The following is a 14848-nucleotide window of genomic DNA, read 5'->3' as shown; positions in this document are numbered from 1 at the left end:
ACTGACACACTACCCAGTACGCTAACGAGGCCACATGGTGCACCAGATTCACAAATGAAAGGTGATATGGATGAAGAAGGGAAAAGATGAACTCACGAGGTTTCAACTGAGGAGTTTTGGTAATGCCCTTTATGAGGTTTGAACTCATCAGAATCAGAATCATTGAACACGCTGCACTAGTATCATCATCAAAAAAATTGCAAAGAGGCACGATACAGTTCAGAGGCACTATACATGACCTTCAGATTATGAGATTTACGCACGACTTGCCGCGGTAACAAAGCCACATGGGTAGCCAGGTTCACAAATGAAGGGTGATATTGATGAAGAAGGGAAAGTATAAACACAAACTGCCTCAAGAATGTTAATGCACAAGTGTGAAACCAATTTAAACTGAAGAGGTTCTGAACAGTAAAACTATGGCCCGTATGAAATTTGAATTTATGACCTCCAGATTATGAGACTGGCGCACTACCTGCTGCTCTGACGAGGCCGCATGCACAGCAAGGTTCACAAATTATAGGCGATATGAATGAAAAAGGGAACGAATTAACTCAACAGATACAAGAATGTTCATGCACAAGCGGTGAAACAAATTTAAACTGAGGAGGTTTGGGAAAATAAAGCCAGGCCCCGTATGAGGTTTGAACTCAAGACCTTCGGATTATGAGATTGACGCGCTACTGGCTGCGCTAACGAGGCCTCATGGGTAGCAAGTTTCACAAATGAAAGGTGATATGAATGAAGGGAAATAATTCACTCATTGGGCGGCAAGACTGTTCATGTACAAGTGGCGAAACCAATTTAAGATGAGGAGGTTTGGCAAAATAAACCCATGCCCCGTATGAGGTTTGAACTCAGGACCTTCAGATTATGAGACTGACGCGCTACCTGCTGCGCCAACAAGGCCACATGGAGGGCATGCTTCACAAATCTTCTTCTTCTTCTTTTCCTTTCGGCTTTTCCCTTCAAGGGGTCGCCACAGCGAATCAGTAACCACCATCTTCAGCTTTTACGTTGGATGCCCTTCCTGACACAACCCTCTGTATTTATCCGGGCTTGGGACCGGCACAAGAAGACTTATGTCCCTTTGTGGCTACAGAACAAGCAACACGCTCAGTAAAAGGCTCCCAAACACAAAATGGTCATGAGCACAGCAACAATCAAAAAGGCAAAACTATACTCACCATTTGATGATGAGAGGTAATATGAATGAAGAAGGGAAATAATTAACTGATGGGCCACAAAAGTGTTCACATACAAGTGAAGGGAAATGAATAACTCATTGGGCCGCAAGAGTGTTCATGTCCAAGTGGTGAACCCAATTTAAACTGAGGAGGTTTGGCAAAATAATGTCATGATCCATATGAGGTTTGAACTCATGACCTTCAGAGTATGAGGGCTGCGCTAACAAGGCCACATGGGGAGTCACCTTCAATAATGAAAGGTGATATGGATAAAGAAAGGAAAGCATTTAGTAATTGGGCCACAAAAGTGTTCTCATACAAGTAGTGATACAAATTCGAACTGAAGAGGTTTGGGAAAGTAAAACCGTGCCGCGTAAGAGGTTTGAACTCATGACCTTCAGATTATGAGACTGACGCACCACCAGCTGCGCTAACGAGGCCGCATGGGCAGTCAACGTCAATAATGAAAGGCGGTATGGCTGAAGAAAGGAAAGAATTGACTCATTGGGCCACAAAAGTGTTCACATACAAGTGGTGAAAACAATTCGAAATGAAGAGCTTTGGGAAAGTAAAGCCAAGCCCCATATGAGGTTTGAAGTGATGACCTTGAAATTATGAGACTGATGCGCTACCAGCTGCGCTCACGAGGCCGCATGGGCAGCTCGGTTCACAAATGAAAGGTGGTACGGACAAAGAAGGGAAATAATGAAGTAAAAAGGGCCACAAGGATGTTCATGCACAAGTGGTGAAACCAATTTGAACTGAAGAGGTTCCTGAAAATAAAGTCATGCCCTGTATGAGGTTTGAACTCATGACTTTCAAATTATGAGACTGACGCACTACCGGCTGCGCTCACGAGGCCGCATGGGCGGCCAACTTCAATGATAAAAGGTGATATGGATGCAGAACGGACAGAATTGACTCATTGGGCCACAAAAGTCTTCACATACAAGTGGTGAAAACAATTCGAACTGAAGAGGTTTGGGAAAGTAAAACCGTGCTCCGTATGAGGTTTGAACTAATGACCTTCAAATTATGAGACTGATGCGCTACCAGCTGCATTTACAAGGGCGCATGGGCAGCTCGGTTCACAAATGAAAGGTGATACGGATAAAGAAGGGAAATACTTAACTGAAAATGGCCACAAGAATGTTCATGCACAAGTGGTGAAACCAATTTCAACTGAAGAGGTTTGGGAAAATAAAGCCATGAATTGATGACCTTCAGATTATGAGACTGAAGCGCTATCAGATGCGCTAACAAGGCCACATGGGTATTCACCTTCAATAGTGTAAGGTGATATCGATGAAGAAAGGAAATAATTGAGTCATCGGGCCACAAATGCATTCACATACAAGTGGTGAAACCAATTGGAACTGAAGCAGTTTGGGAAAGTAAAGACATGCCCCGTAGGAGGTTCAAACTCATGACCTTCAGATTATGAGACTGACGCACTACCGGCTGCGCTAACGAGGCCTCATGGGCAGCTAAATTCATCAAAGAAAGGATGAAAAAGGGAAAGAATGTTCATGCACAAGTGGTGAAACCAATTTCAACTGAAGAGGTTTGGGAAAATAAAGCTATGCACCGTATGAGTTTTGAACACATGAACTGCAGATTATGAGACTGACACACGACGGAGTGCGCTAACGAGGTGTCATGGGCCGCTAAATTCACAAATGAAAGGTGATATGGATGAAAAAGGGAAAGAATTAACTAAAAACTGCGACAAGAATGTTCATGCACGAGTGGTGAAACCAAATTAAACTGAAGAGGTTCGGGAACATAAAGCCATGCCACGTATGAGGTTTAAATTCATGACCTTCAGATTATGAGACTGACGCGCTACCTGCTGCGCCAATGAGGCCACATGTGGAACATGCTTCACAAATGAGAGGTGATGTGAATGAAGAAGGGAACTAAGTAACTGATGGGCCACAAAAGTGTGCACATACAAGTGAAGGAAAATGATTAACTCATTGGGCCGCAAGAGTGTTCATGTCCAAGTGGTGAAACCAATTTAAACTGAGGAGGTTTGGCAAAATAATGTCATGATCCATGAGAGGTTTGAACTCATTACCCTCAGATTATGAGATAGACACGCCACCGGCTGCGCTAACGAGGCCGCATGGCCAGCCAACTTCAATAATCAAAGGTGATATGGAAGAAGAGAGGAAAGAATTGACTCATCGGGGCACAAAAGTGTTCACGTACAAGTGGTGAAACCAATTCAGACTGAAGATCTTTGGGAAAGTAAAGCCATGCACGGTATGAGGCTTGAACTCATGGCCTTCAGATTATAACATTGACACGCCACCAGCTGCGCTAACAAGGCCACATGGGCAGCCAACTTCGATAATGAAAGGTGGTATGGCTGAAGAAAGGAAAGAATTAAGTGATTGGGCCAGAAGAGTTATCATGTACAAGGGATGAAACCAATTTGAACTGAAGAGGCTTGGGAAAGTAAAGCCATGCCCTTTATGAGGTTTGAACTCATTGCCTTCAGATCATGAGATTAACGCGCTACCCGGTACGCTAACGAGGCTGCATGGTGCACCAGATTCACAAATGAAAGGTGATATGGATGAAGAAGGGAAAAGATGAACTCACGAGGTTTGGTAAAATAAAGCCATGCCCTTTAAGAGGTTTGAACTCATGACCTTCAGATTATGAGAATGACGCACTACCGGCTGCGCTAACAAGGCCACATGGGCAGTCAGCTTCAATAATGGAAGGTGATATGGATAAAGAAAGGAAAGAATTTAGTCATTGGGCCACAAAAGTGTTCTCATACAAGTAGTGATACCAATTCGAACTGAAGAGGTTTGGGAAAGTAAAACCGTGCCGCGTATGAGGTTTGAACTCATGACCTTCAGATTATGAGACTGACGCGCCACCAGCTGCGCTAACGAGGCCGCATGGGCAGCCAACTTCAATAATGAAAGGTGGTATGGCTGAAGAAAGGAAAGAATTAACTAATTGGGCCACAAAAGTGTTCACATACAAGTGGTGAAACCAATTCGAAATGAAGAGGTTTGGGAAAGTAAAGCCAAGCCCCGTATGAGGTTTGAAGTGATTACTTTCAGATTATGAGACTGACGCGCTACACGCTGTGCTAACGAGGCCTCATGGGCAACTACGTTCACAAATGAAAGGTGATATGGATGAAAAAGGGAAAGAATTAACCGAAAACGGCGACAAGAATGTTCATGCACAAGTGGTGAAACCAATTCGAACTGAAGCGGTTTGGGAAAGTAAAGACATGCCCCGTATGAGGTTTGAACTCATGACCTTCAGATTATGAGACTGACGGGCTACCGGCTGCGCTAACGTGGCTTCATTGGCTGCTAAATTCAGAAATGAAAGGTCATATGGATGAAAAAGGGAAAGAATTAACCAAAAACGGCGACAAGAATGTTCATGCACAAGTGGTGAAACCAATTTCAACTGAAGAGGTTTGGGAAAATAAAGCTATGCACCGTATGAGTTTTGAACAGATGACCTGCAGATTATGAGACTGACACGCGACGGGTGTGCTATCGAGGCCTCATGGGCAGCTAAATTCACAAATGAAAGGTGATATGAAATGAATAAGGGCAAGAATTAACCAAAAACGGCGACAAGAATGTTCATGCACAAGTGGTGAAACCAATTTCAACTGAAGAGGTTCGGGAAAATAAAAGCATGCCTCGTATGAGGTTTGAACTCATGACCTTCAGATTACGAGACTGACGCGCTACCGGCTGCACTAACAAGGCCGCATGGGTAGTCACCTTCAATAGTGTAAGGTGATATGGATGAAGAAAGGAAATAATTGAGTCATCGGGACACAAAAGCATTCACATAAACGTGGTGAAACCAATTTCAACTGAAGAGGTTCGGGAAAATAAAACCATGGCCCGTAGGAGGTTTGAACTCATGACCTTCAGATCATGTGATTGACGCGCTACCAGCTGCGCCAACGAGGCCTCATGGGGAACTACGTTCACAAACGAAAGGTGATATGGATGAAAAAGGGAAAGCTTTAACCAAAAACGGCGACAAGAATGTTCATGCACAAGTGGTGAAACCAATTTCAACTGAAGAGTTTCGGGAAAATAAAATAAAAGCATGCCCCGTATGAGGTTTGAACTCATGACCTTCAGATTATGAGCTTGTAGTAGACGTACAAATTCCACCATGACGTCCCTGATCCACTGCTGACATGGATGCTTTGATCCTCTCCTCTTTCAACTAGAACTGCTTCATGTCATCACAAAGAGGGTACAGCAAGTCCTGAAGAATGAATGACTCTGTGTCTTTGTGTTGTCATATTTGTTATTTTTTCGATTTTTTTTCCCAAAATGGTGGCGCGTGAACACGCAGCGGCTCCCCTCTCCCAGCAAATTGGCGTTTTCATGTTTATGTTTGTTACAGTAATTATAAGTGCCTTGCATGCTGGGTCCGAGAGGACAGTAATTTCATCTGTGCCGTATGTCATGCATATTAGCATATTTGACAATAAAGCTGACTTTGACTTTGACTTGATGAGACTGACGCGCTACCGGCTGCGCTAACAAGGACGCATGGGTAGTCACCTTCAATAGTGTAAGGTGATATGGATGAAGAAAGGAAAGAATTGAGTCATCGGGCCACAAAAGCATTCACATACAAGTGGTGAAACCAATTCGAACTGAAGCGGTTTGAGAAAGTAAAGACATTCCGCGTATGAGGTTCAAACTCATGACCTTCAGATTATGAGACTGACGGTCTACCGGCTGCGCTAACGTGGACTCATTGGCAGCTAAATTCACAAATGAAAGGTGATATGGATGAAAAAGGGAAAGAATTAACGGAAACAGCGACAAGAATGTTCATGCACAAGTGGTGAAACCAATTTCAACTGAAGAGGTTCGGGAAAATAAAATCATGCCCCGTATGAGGTTTGAACTCATGACCTTCAGATTATGAGACTGACGCGCTACCAGCTGCGCTAACGAGGCCACATGAGCAACTACGTTCACAAATGAAAGGTGATATGGATGAAAAAGGGAAAGAATTAACCAAAAACGGCGACAAGAACGTTCATGCACAAGTGGTGAAACCAATTTCAACTGAAGAGGTTCGGGAAAATAAAATCATGCCCCGTATGAGGTTTGAACTCATGAACTTCAGATTATGTGATTGTCGCGCTACCGGCTGCGCCAACGAGGCCTCATGGGGAACTACGTTCACAAACGAAAGGTGATATGGATGAAAAAGGGAAAGATTTAACCGAAAACGGCGACAAGAATATTCATGCACAAGTGGTGAAACCAATTCGAACTGAAGCGGTTTGGGAAAGTAAAGACATGCCGCGTGTGAGGTTTGAACTCATGATCTTCAGATTAAGAGACTGACAGGCTACCGGCTGCGCTAACGTGGACTCATTGGCAGCTAAATTCACAAATGAAAGGTGATATGGATGAAAAAGGGAAAGAATTAACCGAAAACGGCGACAAGAATGTTCATGCACAAGTGGTGAAACCAATTTCAACTGAAGAGGTTCGGGAAAATAAAATTATGCCCCGTATGAGGTTTGAACTCATGACCTTCAGATTATGAGACTGACGCGCTACCGGCTGCGCTAACAAGGCCGCATGGGTAGTCACCTTCAATAGTGTAAGGTGATATGGGTGAAGAAAGGAAAGAATTGAGTCATCGGTCCACAAAAGCATTCACATACAAGTGGTGAAACCAATTCGAACTGAAGCGGTTTGGGAAAGTAAAGACATGCCGCGTATGAGGTTCGAACTCATGACCTTCAGATTATGAGACTGACGGTCTACCGGCTGCGCTAACGTGGCCTCATTGGCATCTACGTTCACAAACGAAAGGTGATATGGATGAAAAAGGGAAAGATTTAACCAAAAACTGCGACAAGAATGTTCATGCACAAGTGGTGAAACCAATTCGAACTGAAGCGGTTTGGGAAAATAAAAGCATGCCCCGTATGAGTTTTGAACTCATGACCTTCAGATTATGAGACTGATGCGCTACCGGCTGCGCTAACAAGGCCACTTGGGTAGTTACCTTCAATAGTGTAAAGTGATATGGATGAAGAAAGGAAAGAATTGAGTCATCGGGCCACAAAAGCATTCACATACAAGTGGTGAAACCAATTCGAACTGAAGCGGTTTGGGAAAGTAAAGACATGCAGCGTATGAGGTTCGAACTCATGACCTTCAGACTATGAGACTGACGGGCTACCGGCTGAGCTAACGTGGCCTCATTGGCAGCTAAATTCAGAAATGAAAGGTGATATGGATTAAAAAGGGAAAGAATTAACCGAAAACGGCGACAAGAATGTTCATGCACAAGTGGTGAAACCAATTTCAACTGAAGAGGTTCGGGAAAATAAAATCATGGCCCGTATGAGGTTTGAACTCATGACCTTCAGATTATGAGACTGACGCGGTACCAGCTGCGCTAACGAGGCCACATGAGCAACTACGTTCACAAATGAAAGGTGATATGGATGAAAAAGGGAAAGAATTAACCAAAAACGGCGACAAGAACGTTCATGCACAAGTGGTGAAACCAATTTCAACTGAAGAGGTTCGGGAAAATAAAAGCATGCCTCGTATGAGGTTTGAACTCATGACCTTCAGATTATGAGACTGACGCGCTACCGGCTGCGCTAACAAGGCCGCACGGGTAGTCACCTTCAATAGTGTAAGGTGATATGGATGAAGAAAGGAAAGAATTGAGTCATCGGGCCACAAAAGCATTCACATACAAGTGGTGAAACAAATTCGAACTGAAGTGGTTTGGGAAAGTAAAGACATGCCGCGTATGAGGTTTGAACTCATGACCTTCAGATTATGAGACTGACGGGCTACCGGCTGCGCTAACGTGGCCTCATTGGCTGCTAAATTCAGAAATGAAAGGTCATATGGATGAAAAAGGGAAAGAATTAACCAAAAACGGCGACAAGAATGTTCATGCACAAGTGGTGAAACCAATTTCAACTGAAGAGGTTCGGGAAAATAAAACCATGCCCCGTATGAGGTTTGAACTCATGACCTTCAGATTATGAGACTGACGCGCTACCGGTTGCGCTAACAAGGCCACATTGGTAGTTACCTTCAATAGTGTAAGGTGATATGGATGAAGAAAGGAAAGATTTCACCGAAAACAGCGACAAGAATGATCATGCACAAGTGGTGAAACCAATTTCAACTGAAGCGGTTTGGGAAAGTAAAGACATGCCCCGTATGAGGTTTGAACTCATGACCTTCAGATTATGAGACTGACGCGCTACCAGCTGCGCTAACGAGGCCGCATGGGCAACTACGTTCACAAATGAAACGTGATATGGATGAAAAAGGGAAAGAATTAACCGAAAACGGCGACAAGAATGTTCATGCACAAGTGGTGAAACCAATTTCAACTGAAGCGGTTTGGGAAAGTAAAGACATGCCCCGTATGAGGTTTGAACTCATGACCTTCAGATTATGAGACTGACGCGCTACCAGCTGCGCTAACGAGGCCGCATGGGCAACTACGTTCACAAATGAAACGTGATATGGATGAAAAAGGGAAAGAATTAACCGAAAACAGCGACAAAAATGTTCATGCACAAGTGGTGAAACCAATTTCAACTGAAGAGGTTTGGGAAAATAAAGCTATGCACCGTATGAGTTTTGAACAGATGACCTGCAGATTATGAGATTGACACGCGACGGGTGTGCTATCGAGGCCTCATGGGCAGCTAAATTCACAAATGAAAGGTGATATGGATGAAAAAGGGAAAGAATTCACCAAAAACGGCGACAAGAACGTTCATGCACAAGTGGTGAAACCAATTTCAACTGAAGAGGTTCGGGAAAATAAAACCACGCCCCGTATGAGGTTTGAACTCATGACCTTCAGATTATGAGACTGACGCGCTACCAGCTGCGCTAACGAGGCCTCATGGGCAACCATGTTCACAAATGAAAGGTGATATGGATGAAAAAGGGAAAGAATTAACCGAAAACGGCGACAAGAATGTTCATGCACAAGTGGTGAAACCAATTTCAACTGAAGAGGTTTGGGAAAATAAAGCTATGCACCGTATGAGCTTTGAACAGATGACCTGCAGATTATGAGACTGACACGCGACGGGTGTGCTATCGAGGCCTCATGAGCAACTACGTTCACAAACGAAAGGTGATATGGATGAAAAAGGGAAAGATTTAACCGAAAACGGCGACAAGAATGTTCATGCACAAGTGGTGAAACCAATTTCAACTGAAGCGGTTTGGGAAAGTAAAGACATGCCCCGTATGAGGTTTGAACTCATGACCTTCAGATTATGAGACTGACGCGCTACCAGCTGCGCTAACGAGGCCGCATGGGCAACTACGTTCACAAATGAAACGTGATATGGATGAAAAAGGGAAAGAATTAACCGAAAACGGTGACAAGAATGTTCATGCACAAGTGGTGAAACCGATTTCAAATGAAGAGGTTTGGGAAAATAAAGTTATGCACCGTATGAGTTTTGAACAGATGACCTGCAGATTATGAGACTGACACGCGACGGGTGTGCTATCGAGGCCTCATGGGCAGCTAAATTCGCAAATGAAAGGTGATATGGATGAAAAAGGGAAAGAATTAACCAAAAACGCCGACAAGAACGTTCATGCACAAGTGGTGAAACCAATTTCAACTGAAGAGGTTCGGGAAAATAAAACCATGCCCGTATGAGGTTTGAACTCATGACCTTCAGATTATGAGACTGACGCGCTACCAGCTGCGCTAACGAGGCCTCATGGGCAACCATGTTCACAAATGAAAGGTGATATGGATGAAAAAGGGAAAGAATTAACCGAAAAAGGCGACAAGAATGTTCATGCACAAGTGGTGAAACCAATTTCAACTGAAGAGTTTCGGGAAAATAAAATAAAAGCATGCCCCGTATGAGGTTTGAACTCATGACCTTCAGAGTATGAGATTGACGCGCTACCAGCTGCGCTAACGAGGCCTCATGAGCAACTACGTTCACAAACGAAAGGTGATATGGATGAAAAAGGGAAAGATTTAACCAAAAACGGCGACAAGAATGTTCATGCACAAGTGGTGAAACCAATTTCAACTGAAGAGGTTTGGGAAAATAAAGCTATGCACCGTATGAGTTTTGAACAGATGACCTGCAGATTATGAGACTGACACGCAACGGGTGTGCTAACGAGGCCTCATTGGCAGCTAAATTCACAAATGAAAGGTGATATGGATGAAAAAGGGAAAGGATTAACCGAAAACGGCGACAAGAATGTTCATGCACAAGTGGTGAAACCAATTTCAACTGAAGAGGTTTGGGAAAATAAAGCTATGCACCGTATGAGTTTTGAACAGATGACCTGCAGATTATGAGAGTGACACGCGACGGGTGTGCTAACGAGGCCTCATGGGCAGCTAAATTCACAAATGAAAGGTGATATGGATGAAAAAGGGAAAGAATTAACCGAAAACGGCCACAAGAATGTTCATGCACAAGTGGTGAAACCAATTTCAACTGAAGAGGTTGGGGAAAATAAAACCACGCCCCGTATGAGGTTTGAACTCATGACCTTCAGATCATGAGATTTACGCGCTACCAGCTGCGCTAACAAGGCCTCATGGGCAACTACGTTCAAAAATGAAAGGTGATATAGATGAAGAAGGGAAATAATTAACTGAAAACGGCCACACGAATGTTCATGCACAAGTGTTGAAACCAATTTCAACTGAAGAGGTTTGGGAAAGTAAAACAATGCCCCGTATGAGGTTTGAACTCATGAACTTCAGATTATGAGACTGACACGCGACCGGCTGCGCTAACGTGGACTCATTGGCAGCTAAATTCACAAATGAAAGGTGATATGGATGAAAAAGGGAAAGAATTAACCGAAAACGGCGACAAGAATGTTCATGCACAAGTGGTGAAACCAATTTCAACTGAAGAGGTTCGGGAAAATAAAATCATGCCCCGTATGAGGTTTGAACTCATGATCGTCAAATTATGAGACTGACGCGCTACCGGCTGCGCTAACAAGGCCGCATGTGTAGTCACCTTCAATAGTGTAAGGTGATATGGATGAAGAAAGGAAAGAATTGAGTCATCGGCCCACAAAAGCATTCACATATACGTGGTGAAACCAATTCGAACTGAAGCGGTTTGGGAAAGTAAAGACATGCCGCGTATGAGGTTCGAACTGTTGACCTTCACCTTATGAGACTGACGGGCTACCGACTGCGCTAACGTGGCCTCATTGGCAGCTAAATTCACAAATGAAAGGTGATATGGATGAAAAAGGGAAAGACTTAACCGAAAATGGCGACAAGAATGTTCATGCACAAGTGGTGAAACCAATTTCAACTGAAGAGGTTTGGGAAAATAAAGCTATGCACCGTATGAGTTTTGAACAGATGACCGGCAGATTATGAGACTGACGGGCTACCGGCTGCGCTAACGTGGCCTCATTGGCAGCTAAATTCAGAAATGATAGGCGATATGGATGAAAAAGGGAAATAATTAACCAAAAACGGCGACAAGAATGTTCATGCACAAGTGGTGAAACGAATTTCAACTGAAGAGGTTTGGGAAAATAAAGCTATGCACCGTATGAGTTTTGAACAGATGACCTGCAGATTATGAGACTGACACGCGACGGGTGCGCTAACGAGGCCTCATGGGCAGCTAAATTCACAAATGAAAGGTGATATGGATGAAAAAGGGAAGGAATTAACCAAAAACGGAGACAAGAATGTTCATGCATAAGTGGTGAAACCAATTTCAACTGAAGAGGTTCGGGAAAATAAAACCATGCCCCGTATGAGGTTTGAACTCATGACCTTCAGATTATGAGACTGACGCGCTACCAGCTGCGCTAACGAGGCCTCAAGGGCAACTATGTTCACAAATGAAAGGTGATATGGATGAAAAAGGGAAAGAATTAACCGAAAACGGCGACAAGAATGTTCATGCACAAGTGGTGAAACCAATTTCAACTGAAGAGGTTCGGGAAAATAAAATCATGCCCCGTATGAGGTTTGAACTCATGACCTTCAGATTATGAGACTGACGCGCTACCGGCTGCGCTAACAAGGCCGCATGGGTAGTCACCTTCAATAATGAAAGGTGACATGGATGAAGAAAGGAAAGAATTGACTGATTGGACCACAAAAGTGTTCACATATAAGTGGTGAAACCAATTCGAACTGAAGAGGTTCGGGATAATAAGGCATGCCCCGTATGAGGCTAGAACTCATGACCTTCAGATTATGAGACTGACGCGATACCAGCTGCGCTTACAAGGCCGCATGGGCAGCTCGGTTCAGAAAGGAAAGGTGATACGGATGAAGAAGGGAAAGAATGAAGTCAAAAGGGCCACAAGGACGTTCATGCACAAGTGGTGAAACCAATTTGAACTGAAGAGGTTCCTGAAGACAAAGCCATGCCCTGTATGGGGTTTGAACTCACGACCTTCAGATTATGAGATTGATGCGCTACCGGCTGCGCTAACAAGGCTGCATGAGCTTCATCCTCCTCTTCGTCAGTTTTGCGGCACGGACTTCCTTTTGCGCAAACGCGTCACAAGTCAGTACCGCAGCGGCGCAACAACATTGGCGAGGACAAGTTGCAGTCGGGGGCAGGAGTTCTCGTGCCCGTGACACACACGTGCGACGAAGGAGGACATGCACTCCTGAGTGCTTCCTTTCATTAGGACTGCTGAACACCAAATGAGCCCTGAATACATGTGAGCAACTGCAAGATAACATTTAATCGTCTCTGCTTGATCTGAGACCAGATAAGATCTACAATGACTAAGAGAAAAGGCAGGGCTACAGATGCTAACACCAAAGCTAACGTCAGCCCTGTACCCCTTAATGCTGCTACTACAGGATGTGAAAGTGAAAATACTGTTTCTTTGCCTTCTGTATGTCGTCCAAAAGAAAGTCACGCCATGATTGTTGCTAATATGCACGATTACCTGGGGGGTGAACCTACTGTGGCTTCCAATGAGAATGTGGTGGGAGATTCGTTCCCTCCGCTTCCACTCTCTCCTGCGGCTACCTCTACCACAGTTTCCTCCCCTACTTCACCAGCAGCCAAAATAGCTCGCAATATCCGAGGTCCAGTTCCCCAAGACCTCATGGCAATTGTGCTCGCTGAATTCGAGTCTCTGCGGCAACTAATGAACACAAGAGCTGATGCCCTAGAGGCTATGATTAAGATGAACTATTGCAAAAGTACAAGCAGAGAGTTGCGAAAATACAAAACAAATAAATGGCTTGAAAGTTTCTCTGGACCAGATGCACACAGAAACATTTGCAATAAAGGATAGATTGGGAAAACTGGAGTCTCACCCACGCAGTTTAAACAAAGACATGATAAACCGTATTTCCATGTGGGAGACCTATCATCGACGTTGGAATCTTATCCTCGATGGATTGGAAGAAAACAACCAGCAGAATATCCGCCAGGAGACCATACAAGTACTTCAGGGTGTGCTGCCTGAGGCCAAGGACAAGATCCCTGGTGTGGTGGACACCATCCATCGCCTCGGCCCGAGACGCCCAGACAGCTCCAGGAGTCGCCCTATAATGATCCAGTTTGCCTTCAGGATCCACAAAGAAGCCATCTGGGCAGCAGCGAAAGCGGGTATCTCCTTCCTCCAGGCTAAAGGTCTTCGGCTGTCCCTTGACTTCCCACCAGAGGTACGTGAGAGGAGGCTTCTGTTGTGGCCCCAAGTGGACAAGGCCAGAAAGGAACATAAGCAGGCCCATTTTGTGGGAGGCCGTGCCTTTGTGGATGGGGTTGAGATCTTCCCTCCCTGATATTTAGGAAGTTCTGACTGACTTAACGGTGTGAGTGTGAGAGTGACTGTTGTATGTCTTTGTGTGCCCTGCGATTGGCTGGCAACCAATTCAGGGTGTACCCCGCCTCGTGCCCGAAGACAGCTGAGATAGGCTCCAGCAACCCCCGCGACCCTAATGAGGAATAAGCGGTACGGAAAATGAGATGAGATGAGAGATGACTGACTTAACCTCTAAGTATCCTCCAATACCTGTAAATAATTTTTGATTTACCAGGCTGTTAAGCTAATAGTATTAAAAGAATAATAAATAAATAATGAATAAAGCAGTTGCTCTCGAAATAGAAATTTAATATTTTACACGTTATGATAGGCATCATACATTATGGGCTTATTATGTTTAAATGTACTACTTTTGATTATTCAGCAGTCCTTAGTCTCTATTTCTTTTTCAATAGAGACTGTGCTTCACCAAACCTTTGGTGTGGGCACTTTGTTTTTGAAGTGATCCCGTGGATTGCTGTTTGAGTTTTCTATATTTAGTTCTTGTTAAAAAAAATGTAATTTCTTTTATATTTTACTTTTCCTAGCTTAATTTTTCACTTCTTCTATTTTCCTTGTCTATTTCTTACTGTTCTCATCCCTATGTCCCTTTCCCTTCTCTCCCTAAATGCCAGGGGTTTAAGGAACTCCTTGGAACGCAAAGCTGTATTTTTGTTTCTCAGAAAATTGAAGTGTGATTTCTTGTTTTTACAAGAAACTCATAGTACAACAAATGACGTCAGTCTCTGGAAAAGTCAATGGGGAAGAGACTTATGGGGAGCACACAGGTCGGAAAAGGCAGCCGGTGTCACAGTT

General features: G+C 44.1%; 1 protein-coding gene and 20 non-coding genes across 21 annotated transcripts in view; all 21 read right to left on the bottom strand.

The window, feature by feature from the left end:
- The window catches only part of mgst3b (microsomal glutathione S-transferase 3b), a 29025-nt gene that overhangs the window by 7517 nt on the left and 6660 nt on the right, over positions 1 to 14848 (bottom strand). The gene's annotated exons all lie outside the window — the stretch shown is intronic.
- trnam-cau (transfer RNA methionine (anticodon CAU)) lies at positions 837 to 909 on the bottom strand. The gene has a single exon. It is a non-coding gene; the product is annotated as a tRNA-Met (tRNA).
- Positions 4030 to 4102, bottom strand: trnam-cau (transfer RNA methionine (anticodon CAU)). Its single transcript has one exon. It is a non-coding gene; the product is annotated as a tRNA-Met (tRNA).
- trnat-cgu (transfer RNA threonine (anticodon CGU)) lies at positions 4873 to 4945 on the bottom strand. Its single transcript has one exon. It is a non-coding gene; the product is annotated as a tRNA-Thr (tRNA).
- Positions 6097 to 6169, bottom strand: trnam-cau (transfer RNA methionine (anticodon CAU)). The gene has a single exon. It is a non-coding gene; the product is annotated as a tRNA-Met (tRNA).
- On the bottom strand, positions 6730 to 6802 carry trnam-cau (transfer RNA methionine (anticodon CAU)). Its single transcript has one exon. It is a non-coding gene; the product is annotated as a tRNA-Met (tRNA).
- Positions 7151 to 7223, bottom strand: trnam-cau (transfer RNA methionine (anticodon CAU)). The gene has a single exon. It is a non-coding gene; the product is annotated as a tRNA-Met (tRNA).
- trnam-cau (transfer RNA methionine (anticodon CAU)) lies at positions 7572 to 7645 on the bottom strand. Its single transcript has one exon. It is a non-coding gene; the product is annotated as a tRNA-Met (tRNA).
- trnam-cau (transfer RNA methionine (anticodon CAU)) lies at positions 7783 to 7855 on the bottom strand. Its single transcript has one exon. It is a non-coding gene; the product is annotated as a tRNA-Met (tRNA).
- trnam-cau (transfer RNA methionine (anticodon CAU)) lies at positions 7993 to 8065 on the bottom strand. The gene has a single exon. It is a non-coding gene; the product is annotated as a tRNA-Met (tRNA).
- On the bottom strand, positions 8204 to 8276 carry trnam-cau (transfer RNA methionine (anticodon CAU)). The gene has a single exon. It is a non-coding gene; the product is annotated as a tRNA-Met (tRNA).
- On the bottom strand, positions 8415 to 8487 carry trnam-cau (transfer RNA methionine (anticodon CAU)). Its single transcript has one exon. It is a non-coding gene; the product is annotated as a tRNA-Met (tRNA).
- On the bottom strand, positions 8626 to 8698 carry trnam-cau (transfer RNA methionine (anticodon CAU)). The gene has a single exon. It is a non-coding gene; the product is annotated as a tRNA-Met (tRNA).
- trnam-cau (transfer RNA methionine (anticodon CAU)) lies at positions 9047 to 9119 on the bottom strand. Its single transcript has one exon. It is a non-coding gene; the product is annotated as a tRNA-Met (tRNA).
- Positions 9468 to 9540, bottom strand: trnam-cau (transfer RNA methionine (anticodon CAU)). The gene has a single exon. It is a non-coding gene; the product is annotated as a tRNA-Met (tRNA).
- On the bottom strand, positions 9889 to 9960 carry trnam-cau (transfer RNA methionine (anticodon CAU)). The gene has a single exon. It is a non-coding gene; the product is annotated as a tRNA-Met (tRNA).
- On the bottom strand, positions 10104 to 10176 carry trnam-cau (transfer RNA methionine (anticodon CAU)). Its single transcript has one exon. It is a non-coding gene; the product is annotated as a tRNA-Met (tRNA).
- On the bottom strand, positions 11157 to 11229 carry trnam-cau (transfer RNA methionine (anticodon CAU)). The gene has a single exon. It is a non-coding gene; the product is annotated as a tRNA-Met (tRNA).
- trnam-cau (transfer RNA methionine (anticodon CAU)) lies at positions 11999 to 12071 on the bottom strand. The gene has a single exon. It is a non-coding gene; the product is annotated as a tRNA-Met (tRNA).
- On the bottom strand, positions 12210 to 12282 carry trnam-cau (transfer RNA methionine (anticodon CAU)). The gene has a single exon. It is a non-coding gene; the product is annotated as a tRNA-Met (tRNA).
- trnam-cau (transfer RNA methionine (anticodon CAU)) lies at positions 12630 to 12702 on the bottom strand. The gene has a single exon. It is a non-coding gene; the product is annotated as a tRNA-Met (tRNA).

The sequence above is a fragment of the Hippocampus bargibanti genome, linkage group LG09 (genome assembly GCF_051943395.1).
Source record: "Hippocampus bargibanti isolate YZ-2025 linkage group LG09, ASM5194339v1, whole genome shotgun sequence".
NCBI classification, from domain to species: domain Eukaryota; kingdom Metazoa; phylum Chordata; class Actinopteri; order Syngnathiformes; family Syngnathidae; genus Hippocampus; species Hippocampus bargibanti.
The sequence above is the reverse complement of the archived record's forward strand: the minus strand, read 5'-3'. Positions and strand labels throughout refer to the sequence as shown.